Source organism: Fistularia commersonii, chromosome 23 (assembly GCF_037954325.1).
Source record: "Fistularia commersonii isolate RoL2024-O1a breed Wild chromosome 23, RoL_Fcom_v1.0, whole genome shotgun sequence".
In the NCBI taxonomy this organism is placed as follows: Eukaryota; Metazoa; Chordata; class Actinopteri; order Syngnathiformes; family Fistulariidae; genus Fistularia; species Fistularia commersonii.
The window spans coordinates 13,100,728-13,113,887 of NC_141306.1; the positions used below are offsets into that span (position 1 = coordinate 13,100,728).

The 13,160-nt window shown below is 45.5% G+C and overlaps 1 protein-coding gene across 1 annotated transcript in view; it reads right to left on the bottom strand.

The window, feature by feature from the left end:
* The window catches only part of cntfr (ciliary neurotrophic factor receptor), a 230,864-nt gene that overhangs the window by 90,527 nt on the left and 127,177 nt on the right, over positions 1-13,160 (bottom strand). The gene's annotated exons all lie outside the window — the stretch shown is intronic.

A 13,160-nucleotide genomic window follows, 5' to 3' on the forward strand; every position in this document is an offset into this window, starting at 1 on the left:
ATGTATGATAACGTGCGTGCTAACTGGCGTGCTAACCGGCATGCTCATCACTGCACTAATCTGAGTGCTAACCTGTATTGTACCATCATATTCACCTGCAAACCATCATGCTAGCCACTGAGCAGACATGTATGATAACGTGCGTGCTAACTGGCGTGCTAACCGGCATGCTCATCACTGCACTAATCTGAGTGCTAACCTGTATTGCAACCACCATATTCACCTGCAAACCATCATGCTAGCCACTGAGCAGACATGTATGATAACGTGCGTGCTAACTGGCGTGCTAACCGGCATGCTCATCACTGCACTAATCTGAGTGCTAACCTGTATTGTACCATCATATTCACCTGCAAACCATCATGCTAGCCACTGAGCAGACATGTATGATAACGTGCATGCTAACTGGTGTGCTAACCGGCATGCTCATCACTGCAATAATCTGACAGCTAAACAGTATTCTAACCACCATATTCACCTGCACACTAACCTGCGTGCCAACCAGTGTGGTAACTAGCATCTTAACCTGCGTCCTGCATGACAACTTGTGTCCTCACCTGTGTGCTAACTTGCATGCTAATCTGCACACAACCAGTATGTTAACCAGCATGCGAACAACCGTGCAAACCAGTGTACTAATTTGCATTCTAACCACCATACAAACGTGCACGCTAACCTGCGTTCTCATAAATTAGAGATGCTCCCATTCATCTTTCCTTAAAGTTATGAATAAAATAAGCTTTGTGCTGTTCTTTGGGCTGGTCTATCGCTCATGGAGAGGTTAGCATGTATATAGATTATACATATTTAACATTGTTTATCGGGGTTAACGCACGGCTGAATCACACGAGTGCATGGATGCGACCCGACGCACGACAGACGTACAAAATGCCGGCGGTTTCCTGAACTCAGCACGCCGTGGAGGACGCCGATCACATGACCAAGACGAGTGGCCTGCTGCCGCCGCCGCCGCCGCCGCCGGTTTAATAAGTCAGTGAGTGAGCGGGAAGCAGCCTCCACTGGAAGTGGCATCGAATAAAGAGGACCCAGAGCGTCGCGGCAGAGGAGGGGTTTTTATCCTCGAGCGTGAAATGATGTTAGAGCCCAGTCCATTACACACTCGCAGGGACAAAAGCCAGGAGTGAAGCGCATGTGCACCCTCTTTGGAGATGCATGGATGGACATACTACGTGCGCGCTGGATTCTGTGCACGCCCCCTGTTACGCCGCCATCCACTCATACTACTGATTATTTTACATTCACACACACGGCTTTAGCAGCGGAGCTGCAACAGACGGCGCAGACCAGACCATTGGAAGCAACTAGGGGGGTTCAACATCTTGCCCAAGGGCACTTTGAGCCAGGATCGAACCTACAACTCCCTGAATTGACCAACAGCTGACACGTAGCTGATATGGAGGTATATCTCCATGTCCACATTGCAATCCATCCATTCATTATCGGAAGAAGCCTATCCCAACTGTGATTGGGCGAAGGGCGGGGTTCACCTAGGACCGGTCTCCCATAGAGACCTACAACTCTCTCATTCACGTCAAATAAAGAAATGCAATCATTTCGCTTTGCATTCATGAATTGGATCGAGGCATTCAACCCTCTCGGCTATTTCAGGTTGCCATGGCGCTGACTGGGATGTACCTGTCCGGGTACATCGGGATTTAACAACGTAGCGTAGAGGAAAATGTCCCTGATGTTGTACGTTCATCTTTATTCCAAAGAGGACATATTTTCATATTTTCTTCTTTTGCTTTTCCCCGTTTCTTGTCGGTCAAACGACATGGAAAGATCAAACGTCCCCATATGAGGACGTGTTTTCCTACGACCGTCACTCCGGTCAAAGGTTGGTTTGGTTTCCTGCTCATCATGTTCCGGAGGCAATACTTTAATATACCAATTATGGAATAGCGTGAGTCAGAAGCGAGGGCTAGTTTTCTTTAATCGCAACTGCTGCCGGATGCTCAGGTTTCTTGCGGCATCTCTGTTTCTGCAGCTTCATTCTTTGCTAAATCCTCCCAAGGATCTTGAGTCCGGCATCTCGCCGGCACTATTTCCTGTGCTAGGCTTGGGTTCCTGCGGCTGAGCTTCCCGTCTCTGCCTGTTCTTTATTTGCCTTGTTGCTCAGGCCCCCCCATTCCGGAAGGCTCCGCCGGCCACGTGCACACCTCGGGTTATTGCCCTGGCCGTCGGGGAAAGCCTCCACCTTCCATTTCTGACTCTGCCTCCCGGTTTTCCGACTGCAGATCCGTCTCTTCTGTCTACCCATGTCCGTTTTTTTCTCACTGAAAAATGTTTGGAAAAAGTTGGAAATCAGTGTCCTGCTAACGCTTGTCACTTTCGGCTGCACGTCCGCTCGGTTTCGTCTTTTCCTTAAGCAGAACTTCATTAACTATTATAATAATTCATTAATTCATCATCTAACCCCTATCCCGCACTCATTGCCCGAGAGGGGGGGGTTCAACTTGGACCAATCAGGGGACTGCATATCGAGACATACAAACGTATAAATATAAATAACGCATAGCCGGTATTTTGGTTTCTTTCGGTCTTTTCTGCGTCTTGGTCTGAAAGTGCCTCTGAAAAGTCCTTTCACGATTCGGCTTCTCATGTGAGGCGAAGCCCCCTGACACGCTGTCAACAGGTTGCATCATCCTCGCTTTGCTGCCAAGCTTTTCAACTTCTACTTTCGAGTTCCCGCCGACGTCTTCGCCCTTCACAGGAGGGTTTATTTACAAATGGACTTCCTCTCCGGTCAAAGAAGAAGGACTCAGCTAATCAGAGAGTAGCTGGACGCAGCCAGGATGTAAAGGATAACGTAGAAGAAGGAGACGGAAACCTAAACCGTTAGCGTCAGGCCAAGTTACGGAGGAAGGAGATATTCCAGGAATTAGACCCCACCAAAACCCCTTCGAACTCTGGATCTGCTTCCAGAAATCCTTCTATGTCTGAGGAGCCGAGCCTGGTGGTTCACGGCGTCTCCCCGGAACGGCAGCAACGACAGGGGAGGGGAAAAGAAAACAACATGTCCTGCCAGATTAGCCCTGATACCCTACGGACACGGGGAGGCCAAAGCATACAAGTGCTGCCCCTCCCTCTCTAATATGTCTGAGTTACCCTCATGGCTTCCCAGCGACTCCTCAGAAGCAGCCCATTTTCTCATTTGTTATGGCTGTCTGCTGCAATCAGCTGTCACTGCCGGGTGGAGGGGGGCAAGGATCCAGGACGGGAAGGAAACGAGCGAGAAAACACGGAGAACGTTTGGTTCTTCTGTTGCTACGAATCAGGTGATACAAGCAGGATACCACAGAAGTACTTTTTGTCAAACATCCACTGAGAGGCGGTGGATGGATAAACACCCAGCAGCCTGAACCCCCATGCAGAGATTTAACCAGGCAACACGAACACCCCTGCCGGGCCTTGTTGGCATGACAACCTCATACTCACGAAGGGTACCTCCCCCTCCGGCGCGACCCGGAGGTGCTCCGCCGGGGGCCGTTTGTGTCCGGCGAGCATGTCGGCGTGTTCGGGAAGCCGCTTAGAGATAATCTGCGCGGCGTGACAGCACGGTTTATCCAGCAGGCGGGAGCCATCAGACGGCGCCGTAAAAGGATGGAAGTCCGCCGCCGCATCTGAACAACACTCATTTGGTGCTAAACGGGCCCGAAGCCGGTTGAGGACATTCCCTTTCTCCATCCGGGTGGATCCCCACTTCCCTGACCAGTAGCCACGTCCTTATCCCTGGCACAGACTGAGATGGCGTGTGATTGGTTGATTGGATATTTGCCCATAACGACAGCTACTTTTGTTTTTTTTCCACAATGAAATACAAAAAAAATCACCTCGACAAAGTGAAAAAAGAGAATGGCTCCATATTGAGTCACATGTAAAGTTTACATTTGTAGGTGTAGAAAGGGTTATTTCCATGAAATCAAATATAGCAGGAGACAAAAAGCCTTGAATCTGAAGTTACTTGAAAACAGCAGTGAATTCAAATAAACCCTAGAAATTCAACCTGAAACCTCGCAAAATGTTCAGCGTCCTAAAAATGTATATATGCTAGCATTAGTAATTACTCGATTACCTCCCTGGTGCTCTTGTGCACTAAGGGGCAGGTCGCAGCAATTAAAATACAAGAACTGAGTCGCTGCATGGGGTGGTGTTCTTCTGTGTGTGTGTGTGTGTGTGTGTGTGTGTGTGTGTGTGTGTGTTGGGGGTGTTGGGTACTTCCTGATCTAAACACAACATCCCAGAGGAGACAGAGCTCAACTTTCACCCTCCTCCAGAGCAATGTGTCTACAAGGAGACAAGACAATTCCATTACTAAGCCATGTAGCACAGCTCCCCAGAGTGTTGGTGTGTGTGTGTGTGTGTGTGTGTGTGTGTGTGTGTTTGGGACTGTGCAGTAAGACACTTGAAAAAATATGAAATAAAAGAAATGTTCATGATAAAGAAACTTGAGTTAAGTAGAACTCATCGCCTGCAAGGCATGAAGTGCCACCGTTGTGTTTTGTTGTCAGTGTGTGTGTGTGTGTGTGTGTGTGTGTGTGTCTGCGCACCTTTAATGCTTCTTAAAAAGTGGAAACACTCAGGGATCTTTGCTCTCATGTTTGAAATGCACTTGACTTAACCAAAAAAAACACACACACACGTATAGTGAATTCAAGAGGAAATTTAAGCATTTTAACATTTTGCTTGATCAAACTGCCAAATATTTGACCAAAATCCATTTCTGTACTTGCCGACATCAAATAAAACCAGGGAGCTGCTGGAGGAGGCGGAGGAGAAGGTGCAGGAGGTCAACCGAGAATGAAATGAGCAAGACATCACAAGAAAAATAATACAATTTATCAAAAAAGAAATCTGGAGAAAATAGACAAAAATAGACAGATAACTTATTTACAGGCACGTTGGGGATAGAATGCATGGTTGCATGCTAAAGTTAGCACATTATAGTTGGAACGTCGGGTTTGCATGTTATGGTTAGTGCGTTAAGGTTATCAAGTTAAGGTTAGCATGTATCGATTGGCATGAGGCATTGGGATTGCTGGTTAATGTTTGGAGATTTAGATTAACACGTTATGTTAGGATGTTAAGGCTAGCATATTAGGGATAAAGGGTTCAGGTTAGCACATTATTTTTAGGAAGTTAAGGTTATCAAGTAATGATTAGGAAGTTAAGTTAGCACGTTGTGGGTGGAAAGTTAAGGCTAGCATGTTAGGGATAAAGGGTTCAGGTTAGCACATTATTTTTAGGAAGTTAAGGTTATCAAGTAATGATTAGGAAGTTAATTTAGCACGTTGTGGGTAGGAAGTTAAGGCTAGCATGTTATGGATAAAGGGTTCAGGTTAGCACATTATTTTTAGGAAGTTAAGGTTATCAAGTAATGATTAGGAAGTTAAGTTAGCACGTTGTGGGTAGGAAGTTAAGGCTAGCATGTTAGGGATAAAGGGTTCAGGTTAGCACATTATTTTTAGGAAGTTAAGGTTATCAAGTAATGATTAGGAAGTTAAGTTAGCACGTTGTGGGTGGAAAGTTAAGGCTAGCATGTTAGGGATAAAGGGTTCAGGTTAGCACATTATTTTTAGGAAGTTAAGGTTATCAAGTAATGATTAGGAAGTTAAGTTAGCACGTTGTGGGTGGAAAGTTAAGGCTAGCATGTTAGGGATAAAGGGTTCAGGTTAGCACATTATTTTTAGGAAGTTAAGGTTATCAAGTAATGATTAGGAAGTTAAGTTAGCACATTGTGGGTAGGAAGTTAAGGCTAGCATGTTAGGGATAAAGGGTTCAGGTTAGCACATTATTTATAGGAAGTTAAGGTTATCAAGTAATGATTAGGAAGTCAAGTTAGCACGTTGTGGGTAGGAGGTTTGGTTAGCGTGTTATCGTTAGCATGTAAGGATTATCGGTTAGAACGCTGAGGTTAATGTTAGCACGTTAAGGTTGGGAGGTTAACATTTGTATGTTAAGTTTAGTCCATTAGCGTTAGCCCATTAAGGTTAAGAAGTTAAGGTTAGCGCATAAATGTAAAGTATAAGGTTAGCATGTTAAGGTGAGGAGGTTATGTTTAGCACATTAAGGTTAGCACGTTAACATTAGGAGGTCAAGGTTAGCACATTAATGTGAAGTTTAAGGTTAGCGTGTTAGGGTGAAGAGGTAAAGGTTAGGACATTATGGTTGGCATGTTAATGTTAGGAGGTTACAGTTAGCCATTAACGTTGGCATGTTATGGTTAGCATGTTGACAGGAAATAATCCAATAAGAAGCAATGACATTTTGCAAAACAGGCAACGAAAAAACAAAGTTTCTTTGGAGTTGCGCCTCCCGACTTCTGATCTTCCTGACTTGAAAACCACACACACTAACACAAACACACACACACACACGCAGGCGTCCCGTCACGCCGTGACCTCCCCTGTCATCTCCAGGGCTGAACTTCCACGCTGATTCCAGACCGGGTTTGTTTACGAGAAGGAGTTGCCGGCGGCGCGCGGAGCCGCCTCTCTGAGCAGACGGAGATGTTGTGTTTCATTACTGATGTTTGAAACGCTGTCGTTACGGTAACGAGGGCGTGATGTCTGGAGTCGTGGCGAGGAATCCCACAGACATGGAGGAGGGTGAAAATGACAAGTAAATATAATCTTTGAGCTTTTCAAACGGAACTATATTTTTTATTTCAAACAGGTGATTTGTGTATCTTCGTGATTTTTGGATCATTTCTTCCACGCCTTTTAGAGCCACATATAGAGATGTGACATATAGCCACATATAGAGAAATAAAACTATTCACCCTCACATCTGTGTGTCATATAAAAGCATAAGTCCGTTTACCGACCAACATTTCACTGCGATGATCTTCATGAATTCCTTTCTGGGGGAAGATGGATGTCCTCCGTCTGTTCGTCCACTCACAGCCTCAGTTACTGACTAATGGGGTCTGCTGATGTGGGCGGGGTCAATGAGCGACGGACCAATCAGAACAGCCCCGCTGTTTTCCACAACCTCACGCCTCTGCATGTTAAGGATGCGGACAGCAAATTCCCGGAGGAAACTCAAGGAGTTCACAGGGGATCGGGAAGGGGCGAAGCCGATTTTGACTTTAACGGGCGACAGGCAGGGTTTTACCTTAACGGGTTGGCTGTCAATCGCAGCGCCGCGTATAAAGATACACAACTGTTCACCCATGAGCGGCAGGGCACCTCCGCCATTAGCTATGTGTGAATGGATGAATGCTATCGAATGCCGGTATCATGTCAGATGTTTACATCCAACCATTCAGCCAGTCACCCTCTAATTTACATGTCAGGTATATCCGAACATTCACCCGCTCATTCACTCATAACAAACAGCTCCAGAAGCGACACTGAACCTGCTGACTGATTCTGGACCCGTAGAGAACCCGGGGCGTGAGAACCCATGTGGAGGGAACCCGTTTGGAAGGATGACCTCATCGGCCGTGAATCCTAAACAGGGGGTTTTGATTCCCTCCTGTCAAATACCCAGCGGGGTCCCGGGGCGGAGGGCCCTCCGGGGCGGAGAGGGTCATGGTGTTTGTGATCTTCCTCCAACTTTAAATCATCACGCAGGAACCGCGGTGGTTCGAGCGGTGTGCGCCTCTTCTTCGCCGCCGCGCAGATGTAGGATGTTTACAGTTAGCCTGTCAGCCGGCATACACACAACGCCGGCAGCCGACGCACAAATGCAAAACGTTGCCGCCTCCTGTTGACGTCTAAACGCTTGCGTTCACAGAAACCAAAGTAAATAATCCCGATATTAATCTGCAGCTTCGTTTATGGATTGGAACCAGCAGAATGTTTGGATTTGGTTTGTCCGACGCTGACGTCAACCTTTGTTTGAGTCAGTGTGATTTTTTGATTCTCGTTCGACGACAGGACGATTAACGTGCCAGAGGCTGTAGCCAAGGAATCCTAATAAATCTTAAAAAAATCACGAACATTAGCTAAAGTTGAGGTAGCATGAAGAAAAATATCAAAAAAAAGGATGAAATGAATCCATTGGTCCTGATGGATGGATGCTGATGTGAAACCAATGTGTAACAATAAAAATAAAAATAATTAATAAGTAGCAAGTGCGATAAAATGATTACATAAATAAATTTATATACACATCCATTTTTTTGTGAAATTTATATAAGTAGTAGGAGTATAAAACAAAAACATCAATTTAAAAAAGGAAAAAATTCAATTGCATATACAGTACAACGGAGGAATAGCTGATGAAGAGTCTGTTGCTGTTTGGAACGAAGCAACTCTAAGCTAACACACACACACACACACACATACATATATGTCTCTATACCAGCTGTATATAAGCTAATCTTGAATCGAATAAGATGCACAAACCCTCCATCCTGAAAGAAACAATGCAAAAATGTAAGAGGCCAGGCTGCAGGAGAGATAAGGGTGAGGTTGGAGGAGGAAGAGGAAGCAGACAGATGGCCACGCTCCTCCCTCCTGATAACGCTCCTGCGTTCCACAGAATGGGCCTCGGGTGTCGGGTAATAAACGACGTGTAAAAATCTAACTATCAACATGACGGCAATCGTGACGAATTCGGCCCGGCGAGGTGACGATGGCGGCTCATCTGCGTCGGACGCCGGCGGCGCCACAGTTAGCGTAATGACAACAGCTGATAAAAACATGGTTGACACCGGGAGGGAGGGAGGGAGGGGGGCAGGAGGGACGACGGTAGAAAGGAGAGAGAATGTGTGTTCGTTCGTCGTCGCGGGGTCCCGCAGATTTTCTCGAATTTGAAATCGGCTAAAAAAACAAAACAAAGCAAATATAAAATTCCCTTAACACACATCCGGAGTCTAATCGCAACATCTGTTATTCGTTACAATGATTAATAAATTGATATATTCATAATAAACGCCACATAGGCTTTGGCATTCACCCAAAAAATGAATAAGATAAGAAAAATCTGCAAAATATTGCCCATAATATATACGTATATTAAAAACCAAACTGATCGATTACCCGTTTCCCAGAGCCTCCCCCTTCCCGCCTCCAAAGCCCCATCGGTTATTCAGATTTTGGAAAAACAACAAGGTAGGGTGGCCAACTGTTACGAAAGGCAGGCGCACGGACGGCCAGCAGATAAGGGTTTGTTTTCACAAACTTGTAACTGACCCCTTATGAATACTTATATAATCTAACACACACACACACACACACACACATCTTGAGACCACCAAAGTGTCATAGTGATGCAGGGAAATTACACGCCATCGCCCCTTGGCGTGTAAACAGTATATCTCTCCATCTATTGTTGCCTCTCTCTCACACACACACACACACACACACACACACGCAAAAGCCTAATCACCCATTACGTAAAACTCTCATCATCTCAGCATCGTTTTGGCATTTAGTGATTCATCTTCATCCCAGGCCATGTGATTAACCGCAGCTTCACCCTCTTACACAGAACAAAACCGAAGGCGCGTAGGATTGGCGGTGTTGCGTAAACGTCGAAGGGTGTGTGTCTTCACACACCCTTCTGTGACCCGTGTGTTTAATACGGTCGACGGAGGTCCGCGCACTATGAGAGCGGAGGGAAGTGCTCCAGATGTGTTTTGGGAACACGAGGCTTGGGTACGGCTAACGCTAGCAAGGAATCAATAAGGATAAGATGCTAGCTGGGTGCTAGCTGGATGCTAGCTCTCAGATGCTACGTGTCCAAAATCTCTCTTTCTGTCGCCGCCGAGGCATTCCCAGTTCCCCAGCTGCCATCGTTGATCTATGGATGGAAAACCAGTGGCAGAGATGGAGGCCTGCAGGAGAACCAATCACTGCGGAGATCAATCAAATCAATCTGTTTGTCCAGCCATGATTGGTTTCAAGGAACCAATCCCAGGTGACGATGTGCAGGAGGCGGGGTTCATTCTAGACAGGTCACCTGTCAATCACAAAGCTATCCACCCATTCACGTCTTTAAGCAGGTGTGTTATGTAGATGGTGGAAATCCCAAGATATCCAACACACACACACACACACACACACACACACACACACACGCAGAGGTCCACAACCCAAACCAGGTACCAGTGAGTCCACCTGAATCTGTCAAATTCCTGCTCAGGTGAGTCCACAGAATTCATACCTCTATTCTAAAAAAACGACGTACACACGTTACCATAGCAACCCCATTCAACCCACATGAATATAACAAACCCTCTCGTCATTGACCAACAGACGTTATGACGAGAAGCTCCGTGGAATCCCTTCTTAGAAAGGAGATGCAGAACGTGTTTAAGGGGAAACCTGACCTCCATAAGATCTGACAACCAAAATGAAGATGCGACACATGCTAAGATAAGATGGAGATGGTTCAAACTGTCACCTCCCTGGAGCCCTACCACCTGCTCACCTCCATTACAATGCATTCAATTATTCACTCATTCATTCATGATCCATGCTGTTTGGGGGCGGGGCCAATGTTAAGCAAGAGGCGGGGTTTAACTGGTTTAACTGACATGTCAATCATTCACACCTGAAATTTAGAGTCTTCCATGAACCCGCTGACTGAAGACGGAGAACCTTGAAAGAACGTGGTGAACATCCAGCGAAGCACTGGATTCAAAGCTAGCTGCTGCTAGCCGCTGCTAGCCACTGCTAGCTGCTACTAGCCACTTCACCAACACAATGAACGGATCTCAAAGAAGGCAGTTTAAAATCAAGTTTAAAAAAATCGGATTTTCCGAACGAACCAAACGTCGGTTCTTAGCATTGATGCTATCCACCGGCTGCGGTTACATAAAACCTCCACCATCAGAGTAATGGTTTTCGCGGAGGCCGTTGGCGCACCGTGACACATCGTTAAATCCACATTAGCCGAGCCTTTGTGTGATTATTGAAATGAAGGGCCGTAACGGGGACAATGACCAAATGTCCTTTTAACAACTCGTCATTACGCCCGGCCGCGGGTTCAACCGCGGGGGCCATTATTTTACCAATTCCACTTTAACATTAGCATTTAAATGTTATGATTTACCGTAAAGTAATTGTTTCACCGTCAGGGCGATAAACCCACAAAAAAGTAAAGTAAAGAAGTCGCTCCTTCGGTTTGTTTTTCCTTCAGGACTGCAGCCTCAGCAACGCCGCGTCACAATTCACTCCATCTTCGTCAGCTTTGTGTCGGACGTCCGCCGAAGACGGTCTTCCACACAAACACATCGCGTGCTAAAGTGGGTCGTATATCAACCTCGGGGGAAATATTCGCTTCTTTAGCTGCTTAATGCTCCATTGTGTGCGGCTAGCGGCTAAGTGAAGGTGCAGCCACGTGATCATCTGGATTCCGGACATTTGGCGACAGGTCATGGGGATTGTAGGGCGACAGGTGGAGGGATGAGCTGGGTCACATGCAACAATTTCGAATGAAAACCAGGGATCATCAGGATTCTGAGAGTTTTTATCCAGCTTTGAAAAATACATTCTTTTGTGTTCAAGGTCATCAACATTTTTTGGCTGCTCCCATCAGGGCTCTCAACAGCCTCCTCCCCCCATTTAACCCTCTCCTCTCACACCTGCTACACTAGAACCTGGGCTTACAAATCGGCCAACTAACAGAGTTTTTGATAAAATTTGCGAACAAACCTCGGCGCACAAACAACTTAATCAAACTCATAGATTTTCCGTGTTGTTTATCATTGTGTTCTCCCGTTATCATGCTTTTTTTCAGTAAGCTAGCCTCGTTATGGCTCCCAAACAGGTTGAAGGTGCTAGTGCTAGTGCTAAGAATTACAGTCAGTCTGCTAAAGGAAATAATAGCTAAATGTGAGATTGATGTTGGAGATGTTGCCAAGCTCTAAAACACAGTTCAGTCAACCATCTGTACAATCCTGATGAACAAATGTGCACTAAAGACGGCTGACGAGGCTAAAGGAGCGACTCCGTAAACAAAGGAAAGTGATTGTTAGTTTGGATGAATGACAGACAGCTGAAGATAGCGTTAGCGCTAACGAGGGTCTTATATGTGAGAAGGCTTTAATTTTGGTGATTCAGTGAAGTACAAGTACCGGCAAGAACAGAAACAACAGCAGAAACACGGAAATAATTAAGCTTATCTTTAATCCCTTTCTGTTTTTTTTCTTTTTTTTTTTTCCACAAATAAACCCTATAAAAGTCTCAGAAAAGCGCAGGATGTTTTTAGTTGCTGGAGAACCAATCAACGGTTCTCCAGAAACATTGATTCGGTTCACGAATATTATTCGTTAGCCGACTACACCTTCCTGTCCTCTTCCCGTCCATCCATCAAACCTTCTCTCTGGTCTTCAGCGTCCTCCTCCTCCTCACAATGTGTATAAAGTAAGTTCTAGCTCCCGTCGTAATCTTTCTCTGATTGCCGCAGACGATTTTGTCTGTTTTTAGCGAGTATTTCAAATTTCCAAAATTCACCCGTTTCACTCAGCTAGATACTGATCAAAACCTCATCCTTGTTTCTAGTTACATGAGACAAACTTGTATCTTTTGTCCACTTAAACCTGTTCCATCTATTAGCCAGATTAGCTGCACAGGTGTGGGTGGACTTAGCGTACCCACGTTAGCATTGCCAAGCATGGACACCTGGTACTTGAGTTAGCCTCTTATGCTAATACTAGCAGTTTCTTATACTCTTCTGAGTATCGTAGTATACCGTATTTTCCGGACTATTGAGTGCACCTGAATATAAGTTGTACTGGCTGAAAATAACTAAATAAATATGTGAGTATGTATCTAGACCACACTTGTCTATAAGCCGCGGGTGTCCAGGTTGTAACATGAGATATTTACACAGAAACTTTTTTTTTTTACTTTTACTTAAATACATACTGGTAACGTCCACAAATACGTACTGGAAATGCTCTTTTTTCCCAGAACAGTGCCTGTAACACGGCTGATGACAAAGAAATAATAAAAATAAATGAAATTGAACGGCCTCAGAATTTCCCTGCGATTTCATTGGTCCGATGTGACGAGACTAAATGTTTCGGCGGCGCGAAGCTCATGAGCCCCCCAAAAATCCATAAATTAGCTGGATCATGTTCAAAGCGTGTGAAAAAAAGTATTGGTTTATATTTTGGATATTAAGGTACATGTACATCCACCAGCACACGGCCTGGCAGCTCCAACCTCAGCATCCTCAGC